The sequence below is a fragment of the Charadrius vociferus genome, unplaced genomic scaffold, assembly GCF_000708025.1.
Source record: "Charadrius vociferus isolate BGI_N301 unplaced genomic scaffold, ASM70802v2 scaffold105, whole genome shotgun sequence".
NCBI classification, from domain to species: domain Eukaryota; kingdom Metazoa; phylum Chordata; class Aves; order Charadriiformes; family Charadriidae; genus Charadrius; species Charadrius vociferus.
Genome location: NW_009648543.1, coordinates 1,590,415 through 1,602,002, shown reverse-complemented (window position 1 = coordinate 1,602,002; position 11,588 = coordinate 1,590,415).

Sequence of the window (11,588 nt, the reverse complement as noted above, 5' to 3'; positions counted from 1 at the left end):
TAGGAGTCCAAGAAATAATGGATTTCTTAAGCCTTTTGCCTTTGTCAAGGGGAGCATGCACAGAGATGGAATGAGAGATCCTAGGGCTTGGCTTGATCCTTCCTTTTGCGTTACCTGTATTTAATCCTTCTCTCCACTTTGAGAGTCTTGTGTACTGATTCAGCTAAACTACTTCTTGATTTCTCACACCACCAGGTAACCAGGTAATGCACTGAATTTAAGAAGCATTTTCTTTGATCTCAATGGACAGCCAGTTTCAGCTAAGTCCCTTTGAATTGATCAGCAGCGTGGGGCATGATTACTGCTCTTGAAGTGTGTCAGTTCAGTGCCATCTATTCAGGAAGATGATGATGTCGAGGGAAAAAATTAACTGTGAACCCTGCATACTTGTCTTAAGCAGTGTTAAAGTGGTAGGTTGGGATTTTGTTTTGTTTTGTATGGGTTGGTTTTGGGTTTTTTTTGAATTGGGTATAGCTGCATTTTTTTTTTCCCCAAGAAATTGTGAAATAAACTCTTAATTTTTGCTTTTAAAAAATCTTTCCCTTTAGCCTATTTTTTGAGTAAAATGTCAAGATGTTTGTGATCAGGCTGACTCTTGGATTGTGATTGACTGACGGTACTAAGAAGATACTGTAGTTGCAGTTCCAGGAATTATTTTCTATTGTAAAATAAGTTTCTTTGCAAATTCCTGGTTGTCTTTTTTAGTAGTTTTCTGTATGTGTCTATATGAAATTTTGGAGAAGCGTTACAAATTTCTCAGTTAAACATGACAGAAGGCTTTCAGAGCAAGATGCCCTTTTAGTCCATGGGCAGGTATCCAAACTCAAATACGTAGGAAGGAATATGTGAATGTTTTGTGCAATCTCGTGTAATCATCTGAAATGTCGGGCATCGTACCATCTACAAGATTTCTTGCAGCTATAGCCTCAATGCTTCTGTTGGTAAACATTATTCTGACTTTACAGTCTGGAAAGTTGGAGTTGGGAAATGTTTGTGGGAAATGATCTGTGGAAGAATTGCTCAGCCATGATCAGTTTTGTTGTTGGTTGTTTGTTAGGTTTGTTTTGTTTGTTTGGTTTTAAAAAAGAAAAAGCACAGTAGTGATTCCTATCATTGGCGGTGAATGGTACTCAGAACCTCCTAATTCTTTGTACTGAATCTGTTCTTGGGGATTCAAGGGCGTCTTAGAGAATTATCAGTTACCTTCATTTTTAATGCATTTTCAGAAACAGCTTGTGCAAATTTTTGCACAAATTTTGAGATCCCAACTTTTTCCCTTCTAGGTGTATGTTATGTCCTTAGAAAAAAAAAGTCTTAAGTTTTTCCAGAAGGGCATCTAAAAAACTTGAACGTTTCATTGAGCTTAGATGTGAACCTGTTTTCATGCTAAGTTTGGTCATAGGATGTCTTTGTATGACATAATAAAAGGCAAAACACCAGATGGTTCATATGGATGAAGAGATATATATGTATTTATTTATTTTAAACAGACGTTCATAAAATTTGTCACAATATTCTGAAAATATCACAGTTTAGATGAAGCTCCAGTGATTATGGAAAATAGTCCATTTTTGTAAATGTCTTCCTTCGACTGAAATAACCAAGTGCCTTGTTAACAGCTACAGAGGGAACTCTCTTGTACCAGAGTATGCTGTAATACCGTGTTAGGTAAATTACTGCTGGGAGTAATCTTGTAGATCTGTCCGTGCCTGTTCAGAGCTTCTGTTCGGTAACAGGATGATGTAGCTGATCTTGTTCTCTGGACATCTGCCTGCTGGGAGTGTGCCGCGTCCTTCATTCTGTTTCATAATATCTGCCAAACAACTCTAAAGTGATAGTACGCTTTCGTTACTATTGACCAGGACTGGGTTTGGATACTTGAGTTAAGGACTTTCTCTCTTTTGCTGGTTTCTGACTTGTACAAAGCTTTTTGGCGATTACCTGATTCTTTTGGAAATAGTATCTGAAAGAGGATACTGATAATGTTTTTTTTTTCTTCTAATGCCTTACATGTAAGGGGTTCAGAATTTTTAAAAAGTTTTGTTGTTCTTATTCTGCAATACAGCTGCATTATTTTATCATTAAAAATTACTGTAATAAATTTCTGGAATATCTCCTTTGTGTCGTTATGTATGGTACATGAACATCTGGGGTGTTTTAAGTTTTGCTCTTATGACCATTTGTCCACACTGTTCTTCAGATATTTGTTTTATTTCTGAAGTCAGTTAATAAAAAAAATAATGTTTATTTTTTACTTCAATCACAACCATAAGTTTGTCTTTTACATTCAGAATCTATAGAATATTTATAAAGGCTTTTCTGTCCTGTTTAAAAAATAAATTGCCCTGTTTCCAAAACTCTGGTTCCATTAGGAACACCCCAAAACTGTGGATAGTGTCCTTGGTGTGGAAGTTTTCTCCCCGCCCTCCAGTCCATGAATGGTGTTCTTTAAAATGCAAGTCTTTCGAGATCATATGTTAATTTTTCTGTCTTTGGCCTTTCATATATGTGCTCTGAACCTTGTTTTTCAAAGTGGATGAAGTCGTTAAGACTAATACTTGTATCCAGATTTTTTTAGGATGTCTCAAGTTAAAAAAAAAAACAACAAACAAACAAAAAAACCCCCAAAACAACAACAAAAAAACCCACACCACGTTTTCTTGAAATGTTATACAGATTAATAGGCCCTTAATGTAATGTTAGTACATTATATTAAAAATTAAATAGTTTCCATTTATTGTGATTTCTGTCTCAAATTAGGAGTACATGGCTTTTTTTCCTCCCGATTGCTGAAGATGGTCAGATGTCCAGACTTTTACAAGAGTAAATTCCAAATAGTTGTCAGAGCGATTTGGTTAAAGAATTTCTGAACATTTTAAGATACTATACCTGGTAGAATTTAAAATACATGAGTTTTTGGTGGGGCTTTTGTGATTTAAGGCTGGGTTTTTTTGTGTGTTTTTTTTGGTTTTTTTTTTTGTTTTTTTTTTTCTTTAGGGGAGGGAAATCTATGCCAAGAATAGAATGCTAATACAGGAGATTTTCCTCGAGTCCACATTTTACCCATTTTATATAGTCTCTGTATGCTAGCAGGCATGCTTTTAAAATGTTGGTTATTGGTTTTTTTTTCATGGTAAAAATAGCTTGCAGCTTATTGAAAAACAAGGCGGACCTGTGCCTCAAAATCCAAATGAAACTGCTGCTTAGATGAGGCTCTAAAGAGGGCATTTATATGTTGTGGAATGAATGGCATGCCTGCGCTAACTCCCGCAGGCCGGATATTTCCAAGGTATCAGGCCGAGCTGTATATACTGCTCTCTTCCCCCTTCAGACTTGAAGGTTTCTCCGTGACAAGGTCCAGAAGACCCCTGGCCGTGGTGGGGAGGATGGGGTGGGGAGTGGGGGGCAGTAGGGGGAAAGAAAAAAATGAGCAAGGTAACTAGATGTGTCTGTTTGATTTTTATTTTCCACACAGACTGTCCTGTGATAGTTCGTAGGCTCCTTGTACTTCGTGAGCTAGCGTTGTTTTTCTAATCATTGTTCTTTGAACAGTGTAGTTAGGAATTTCCTGTTCACGTTTTACTACAATGGTTTGTTTAAAATGATAGACCGCAGTCGTTTTCCTGACCTAAAACTAGATTAGCCTTGAATGTCGAAGAGAAGTTGGACAAATAAAGAGGATAGACTGTATTTGCTTATGTCATGGAGAGAGGCCTTTTAACCACGGGCTCAGTTATATCAAATACCACAAGTCATGTTTCTTAAATATTTATTAAGACAAATAAACACAGTTATTGTATGAACTGGCATGTCTCCAAATTCCTATCTCTTTGATTCTCATGGGTGGGTCATTTTTAATCAGGAGAAATATTTTTAATCAGGACTACGATATCTACTGGATTACTGAATCCAGCATTACCTCAGTTTGCCTCCCCTCCCCCCCCCCCGTGACATTTATAAAATGCAGCAAAATAAAACTCTAAACCTCAGCAAAGTTCAAGTTATAAAACATGGTAACGAACTATCAGGAAATACTCAAATTGGGAATAAACCTGTCTTTTCTGAATACATCTATCTGGCGCCTGTGTTAAGGAAAAAGTAGTCGTCTTAGGTATTGCCATACATTTGCTTTCAAATTCGGGGAAAAAAAGTCTACCAAGCCCAGCAGTGTTACATGCACAAGGAATTGCAGCATCCTTATTATACAATTTATGTTTATTTAGGACAAGTTCCTTGTATAACACTGCTAATCTACACTTGTATTGATGGAACAGTACAGGTAAGAAGGCTATTGATTTTTATCTGCAAAGAGGTAAAATGTCAGTGTTTGAAAACAATAGATGAGCTCTGCTTCGGGTTTTTATTTTACACAAAATTTACTGTAACATAAATGGTATTATGGCGTGGCCCAAAAGTTTTATCTAGTTCTGGAGGGATAGCATATTTACTGCCTGAATTGGGTACTGAGTTTGTTACTGACAGGCGTCAAACTCGTGAACTTTATAAAATGCACTTAGGGTATTTTTAATGCAAGAATGTCTGTGAAAATGTGCATGTGAAATTCTGATGAACCTGCTTAATTAAATTTTCAAGCTGGGAGATGTCAGATTTGTAAGGTTGTGGAGCCTATAGCTGATATGACACACAGGCATGTCATTACAAGGGTGTTGCCAGTTAAAATACTCAGCTGTTATGGTATTTCCAGCTTAGCATCTAACTTTGTTCCACCCAGCAAATAGTCACATAAATAGGACTAGCTGTGGATTTTTAAAGGAAATATTTAATGTATTTTTAAAGAAAATAACATTTGGAAGGGAAAATATTTGGGTAGCTTGCACGTGAATGTCTAGGGTAGGGTAGGGATATGCCTTGCAGGGTACTGAGCTTGATGTGCTAAAGAAGCTCGCAGTAGATGTTATGTGGAAAATATTACCAGTTCTAGAAATCAGGTATTTCCGTGAGTACGGGAACTAATGAAGTCTGGTTTCCTGTGGGTTTCTGTCTTATGGCTGATTGACTTTGGTGTCCGGGAAGGTGAAAGTTCTGCTGGACACATTTTTGCCTTGCATTTTTGGGTATTTGCATCCATTTGCTCCCAAGCAGATTTTCTGATACCTGATGAGGTGTAAACATCGGCTTCTCGCTTTCTGTGAAAGTAAGAGGCCTTGTAAACTTTCATAGGTATTTGAATAGTATAGGCGGTTTCCCTAAAATTTGAAACTCATCAATGGAATAAAACCCAAATAGACTTAGGTCTATTAATTAATATTGTTATTAATAAAAACCGCATATCCGTATTTTTACAGCAGATGGGACTACGAGCCCTTGATTTTTTTTATGTCCCTGTTGTCTGCTAGCTTCTGGTAGCCAGTTCATTGAAATGGGATCCAATTCCTAAAAACAAAGTGATGTTTTTACCTAGTAAGTAGTAGAAATACTTTTTGAGGTTAGTGTGCCAGATCTTATGGTACAGGCTTGGACTGTAATGGGATGTGTGTGCAATGGATGCACTATTCCCGCACAAATGAAACAAAGCATTAGACAGTTTTAAGTTTCCAGTGTAACTGTGAGGCTGCGTTGCCTGTGGTACACTGACTGGCTTTTAGGTTTAGTTTGCTTCTTGAGTAGAGATCCAGAGTCCTGCAGAAGGTTTGTCAGCGAGATACCTGCTATTAATATACCTCAGCAGTCGTTTTTTGTTTGTAAGGATCAGAGATGTATTGTGTGAAATACTGTCAAGGGTAGTGGATGCCATTGGTTTCACTGTCAGCAAAGATTGTTCACTTTGGTTTTGACCTTCGTTAAGCACATATTTTTCTACCTGGAAAAGCTGGAGTTCAGTGAGCTTGGGTATGAATAAACAGGGCCCTCGATCTTCCATGTGAATGCTTTTCGTGTAGCAATATGGGTGAGTAGTTTATTCCACTAGATGAAGTAAGTGAGGTGAATAAGGTGAGTAAGCAATTTCATTATGAGACTCTCTCAGTTGTGTCTAAGTGCTATGTTGCAAATTCGGCTCGTGCTTAGAGCTGGTCGGGAGCCAGGTGGCTGTGGTTAATTCATCACCGAACCTGAGCTAACAAGTCCTGTGTAGGCTAGGTTATAGTAGATGGAGCTCCGTGCCACGCTGAAGTAGCTGGTAGCTGTATGCGTGGGAGCCAGGGCGGAGCTGCTTTGGGTCTGCGGGAAACATCTTGTGTAGACAAACTCTAGAAGTGTTTGTGTGGAGTAATTAATTGACTGTATGAATTTACAGTTCCTTTACTGTAGTGTTACTTTCTTTACAAAGATCAGTTAATGTTCTTTTTGTGCAAGTTGTAGGTGATGGTTATTTCTCATAGGCCTATATTTATAAAGCATACATAAAATGTGTATTATCATAGAATGTACCACCAGTGTAAGTTAAATGGATTCACACCTTTCTTACCTGTTGATTTGTAGTAGTATAGCGTTTTGTATATAATAAAGTTATCTTAAACAAAGATCTTTGAAATAAAGCCGTGGCTTCAGGAAGATTTCTAATATAATCCAATCACAAGAGCTACTTGGAAGGATAAGTTAAATCTTCAATGTAGACAATTAAATTACTCTTCAAATACTTGATAGAAACAGAAAAGCACCTTTAAGTTTTTCTTCCCAGTCTTCCAAAATCCTGCTTTAGATTCATTGCCTTATCTCCCAGCTGTATAACTGCAGTGCCTTTTCTGACCTCTTCTTCCAGTTGTTTTGAATACCAGTCCTAAAATGTTGTTTGCCTATTTTAATCATGCCTCTCTAAAGCAAGAAGGAGTATGGTTCAGTGGTACTGGTCTGGGATTTGGGAGACTGTCATTCAGTTCTCTGCTCTGCCACGTGTTTTTTTGGGTACTGTTATTCTTAAATTCCTTGTATCTGGTGTTCAGGTGGTTACTAATTACGGTATTTCTTGACTTTATGGTGGTGTTCTGATTATAAAAGTAATGTGATTGTATAAATACAAATAAAATTAGTAACACGAAGATTCACTTCTCTTCTTTTTGGGTTTGTTTGCTAATGTTCATGCTTTTCCTTTGTAAAGTACTACTTAAAAGCGGTGGTACTTTGACACTTTCAGTTACAGCCTTCCAAAGACAGAAGACCTCAGTTCCCAAACCTTGTATTACTTTGCCTAGATAAAGTTTTGCTGATGACACTAGGAAGAAATGTAGCAGTGAGCAAGCTTGATTTGAGGATGGAATGGTGTGGTGTCTCTGCTTCTTCTCCCCCTCCTCCCCCTCCCCTTTCTACCTTGCTGTCAAAGGCAGTAGGTATGATGTTTTTCAAGGAACATTAAAAATGATTGGGGTTTATTGGTCTTCATATTACAGTTGTGCTTGCCAAGCACCATATAATAAATGTAGATGTTTTTCATTTTCTGCAAGTGTACTTTCTCTTATGTTAGGCTGTGTCTTTTAGCTATATAGCTTCAATTAAAAGTTTTCTTTGTATTAGGTTGATGAAGGCGAGTAATAGGTGTCCACCGGTACAGAATGGCTGGCAGCTTAGCTTGCAGTGTTTTTTGTTTGGGGAAAGCAGTAGCCGTAAGGTTATCAGAATACTTTGGAAATCAGTAAGACATGTGTTAGTATTGACAGCGTGAGACAGGAAAAACTGTATTTATAAATGAGTGTCAGGTAAACCTCCCTATTTCTCCTCTGCAACATTGCATCGTGAAGCCGTCGACATGTACTGCTCCTGTGCCAGCTCCTGAGATGGGTGCTACGTTCCACTCCTGCATGATGGAACGAGCTGGAGGAGCACATGGCATGAGGCAGCGCAGTGACACTGGCGTGGTGCTTGCTAGGACACTGCTGGAGCTGACCGTCCTTGTGTAGGAACTGGCTGCCCTCAGCTCTGGAGTGCTGGGGTGGCTCCCAGTGCTGTGAGGAGGCCTTTGTGTGCTTCCAGGAAAGAAGGATGGAGAGAGTACTAAGAAAGAAGTATTTTTGTCATTGTTCGGATAGCTATGTATTTTGTACAGTCAAAATTTGTACTTATAAAAACTTGTGATTAACAGCAATGTAAAGGGAACAGGGTAATTTCTGCCATTAATGTGTGTGTGTATGAGGAAGTACGTGTCTGATCTAGAAGGTGTGTTTGAGAATGCTTTTGTAGTTATCTTCTTTTGGGAACTGGAGATCAGAGCGGTGTAGGTTCAAAACAATGGAAGAATGTGCTGGGCTTAATTGTACAAAATGCATGAGGATGAGCTGTTTATTGAGGACAAGCTGAATTCATTTTCGTGGCTACTTCTGAAGGAAGCAAGAAATAAAAATAAAATTAATCTTGGATCTCTGAAGACAATGATTTTATTTTTTTTCTCACCATTAAAGTTTGGATGTTAAAAGTTGCTAGAAGAACTTGTCCGTGCTTACAGTATCTTACAATATCTTTAATACCTGTTAAGTTAAACCACGTGTTAGACAAGCTGCTATTGAAAATAGCATTTGTATAATTTGTTTTACTTTTAAAAGCAATTAGAGTCCATATACAAGAGCTTTTTAAACATTTTTATTTACTTTTATACTGTTCTTGGGTCACATAAAATGTTACATTGTGAAATCATTTTGGATCAGTTGTCAATCGTGTGTTATCCCTTTGTTCTGGATTTATATTATGGCAACAGTGATGCCATCCTGTCTTTCGCTTCTGTCAGCGTTCATTTTCTGGGAGGAAGTAAACGCTGAATAGTGTCCCTTTTATGTGTTCACTGGAATTTTGAGAAGTACAGATTATTCAATCAGTAGAAATGTGTCCATGGACGTCTGCCCTTAGCATTGCTGTAGTGCCACCTCAGAAAGCAGTGTGGTTTAGAGATGTCTTGGATAGTTGACATGCTGCCTTGCATGTTCCTCTGTGTTTTAGAGAGATTAGAGTTAGTTTTTTGAGTTTTTTTGGGGGGAGGGATTGGTGTTCTTCCCCAGATCAGCATTCCACTTGAGACTTGAATGGTGTCTTACATTAGTGTATTTATTGCTGCTTCTTTGTTGACAGGAGTTAGGGAAAATTAATCGTCTCCATAAAACTTGCTTTTACAGGAATTAGAAGCATTAACTTGTGAGTAAGATGCATTGCTCAACATATGGCCAGAGGGAAGGAAGGGGTCTAGACCAGTCGTATCTGTAAAACTTAGGCTTCCATTAAAATGTAGCAGAGCAACAGGATTTGACTGTGCGTGCATTGAGGCTCCTTGCATCAGAAGGCTGTTCTGAAGAGAGACTAAAGGTGATCAGATAGGCTGAAAGGCAGTGCTGCTGAATGGTGATTAAAATTACCTTGCTAATTTTGGGGGAGAGGGAATAGATTTAATGCAATATGATAATAATTTATTTAACCGGTGGTGTCTTAATTGTGCTCTAATTAGAGTTTGAGGGCAAAATTGTCAGGAAAGTAAACTTCTCGAGGACCTTAAAAATTTAGGATGAGACTTTCAATGATGATGATGAGTAGGGAAGGGATGGACTGAAGACCTTTGCTCTTCTGACAGCTTCCATTTTCAGCAATTCCTTGTCGTGCTGCGGCAGTATGAGATCAGAAAATACAAATTCTGTGAATGAGAATCCTGTGGATTTAACACTGAGGGTGGCGATGTATGTAAACATCCGAGTTCACGTACGGGGAAGTAAGACCTGCAGAAGGAAGCTAGATGAAGGGTGATGGCAGAAGACAGGCTTTCCTGGCAGCAGCGTCAGTCGAGGAAATGGTGAGAAAAATCCCTTCTTCAAATTAGTTGTTCAGTTGTGGCATAAGTACAAGATGGGGGAGGAAAGAGGGAGTACTTCTGTTTCTTTTTCCACAGCTGTCTTACGAGAGGCTGTCTTCTTGCTTAATGGGTAATAGTAAAAGGCTTTTAGAAGACGATGCAATATGAAAATGTGTGGAGCAGAGTAAGTGTGTAAGAGTCATCACCACATTTTTCTGGGAATTTCCTGTCATGTTTGTATGCTCTCCTGCCTTCCCATGCGCCATCATTTGCCTTTCTGTTCACTCCTGTTTCCTAATAGCCTTTGAGGAGCTGGTGGTAAGTTTTTGAAGTCCTAGTCTCTTAAACAGACTTTAGTCACAAAGTTAGGCATACGTTAGGCAGCTGCTGTCTGGAATAGTAATTGTGGTTCAGTCTGCTTCATGCCCTCCTTTCACTGGATCTCGTGAAGCATTGCTCATCAACCCAACTAAGCAAGCAGGCTTACAACACTTCTGAAAACTGGGTTTTTATCTCTTTTAAGCCTCTCAGAGATTGAATCAGTAGATCTTTCTGTAATTTGAAATAGCTGGTATCGTTGGGAGAAGTTTGCCAAAATTTTGCTGATCAACTCCTAAGTCCAGGAGACAGTTCTACATACCATCCTCACTTCGAAGACTGAGAGGGTCCCATTGATGGTTAGGTATCACCCATAAATAATTTTGAAGAAAGCAGGTAATTTGGTCTTAAAGAAACTGAAAGTTTAGATGCTTCCTCTGCTAGTAACACAAAGGGCTGTGAAATGCAGGGAACAGTTAGTCTGACAAGGCTTCATGTAATTTCTGTTGGCAGGTAATTTTCTATATTTTAAGTAAAGAAAACGTTACGTCCCTTCTGCTAGCACTGAGAAGAGCTTAGATTTCTAATGTAAGACATAAACCCCCACTTCTCCTCTGAATGCATCTATCCAACCTGTTTGTTACTCGGTACCAGACAGGCCTCTTGGAAATGCAAATATTTCCCTCCTTCCTTCACTTCTCCTCCAACAGTTCATTTAATCTGCATTTCTGATGTCTTTGTGGCTTTTCTGTTGTTGCATGGAAGTGCTCTCTGCATTAAAGATAGACTTGATCTTATTTGAGAAAAGAAATTGCTGTTACTATGGAAAAAATAGGTTTTAGTGAGCATATTGTTGAGGATATATCTCAAAACACAGTAACTCTCTCCACACACCTTTCTTTTAATAGTTGTTTGGTCAATCAATCATTACATGTGTTTTAGTAGTTCATTTCCTTCATGAATATCTAATTATTTCCTGAGTAGCTCCCAATGTGTGTTGGTTTTTTTAAGCAATCTTAACAGATAAATGGATTAATTCGGTCGTTTCCAAACAAGTTATCCACATCAAGTTCCTATGTTCTTAGGTCTTAACCTTTCATTAGCAATGAAGGAAATGTTCGTATTGGGGATTACTGTTCCTGGGGGCAACATCCATTGTGTACCATTGGATATTCAAAGGTGCTTTTGAGGTTTTGGTTTTTCATTTGGTGTATACTTGACTTTCTGAGAAAAGAATCAGACTTTTAAAATAGGCTTTGTTCTTCCCCCAAACTTTAGAAGGCTCTTTAAGATATGGATCCTGGTGCCTAAATGTACTCTTCCTAACTGTGATACTTTTGTGATGTGTGTGTAAGGTTTTTTCTTGTTTATTATAGTTGTGTAGCCAAATTTAGACACATTTTAAAATGACAGAATTAAGGTCTTCATTGTCATTATTGTGAAATCACCTTTATTTATGTGGCTGCCCTCTGGTTTTGTTTGGGTGTTTCTTCTGGTGTCTTGAGCCCCCCCCCCCCCCCCACCAAAAGGGGGGCATTGCGCGTGCTTA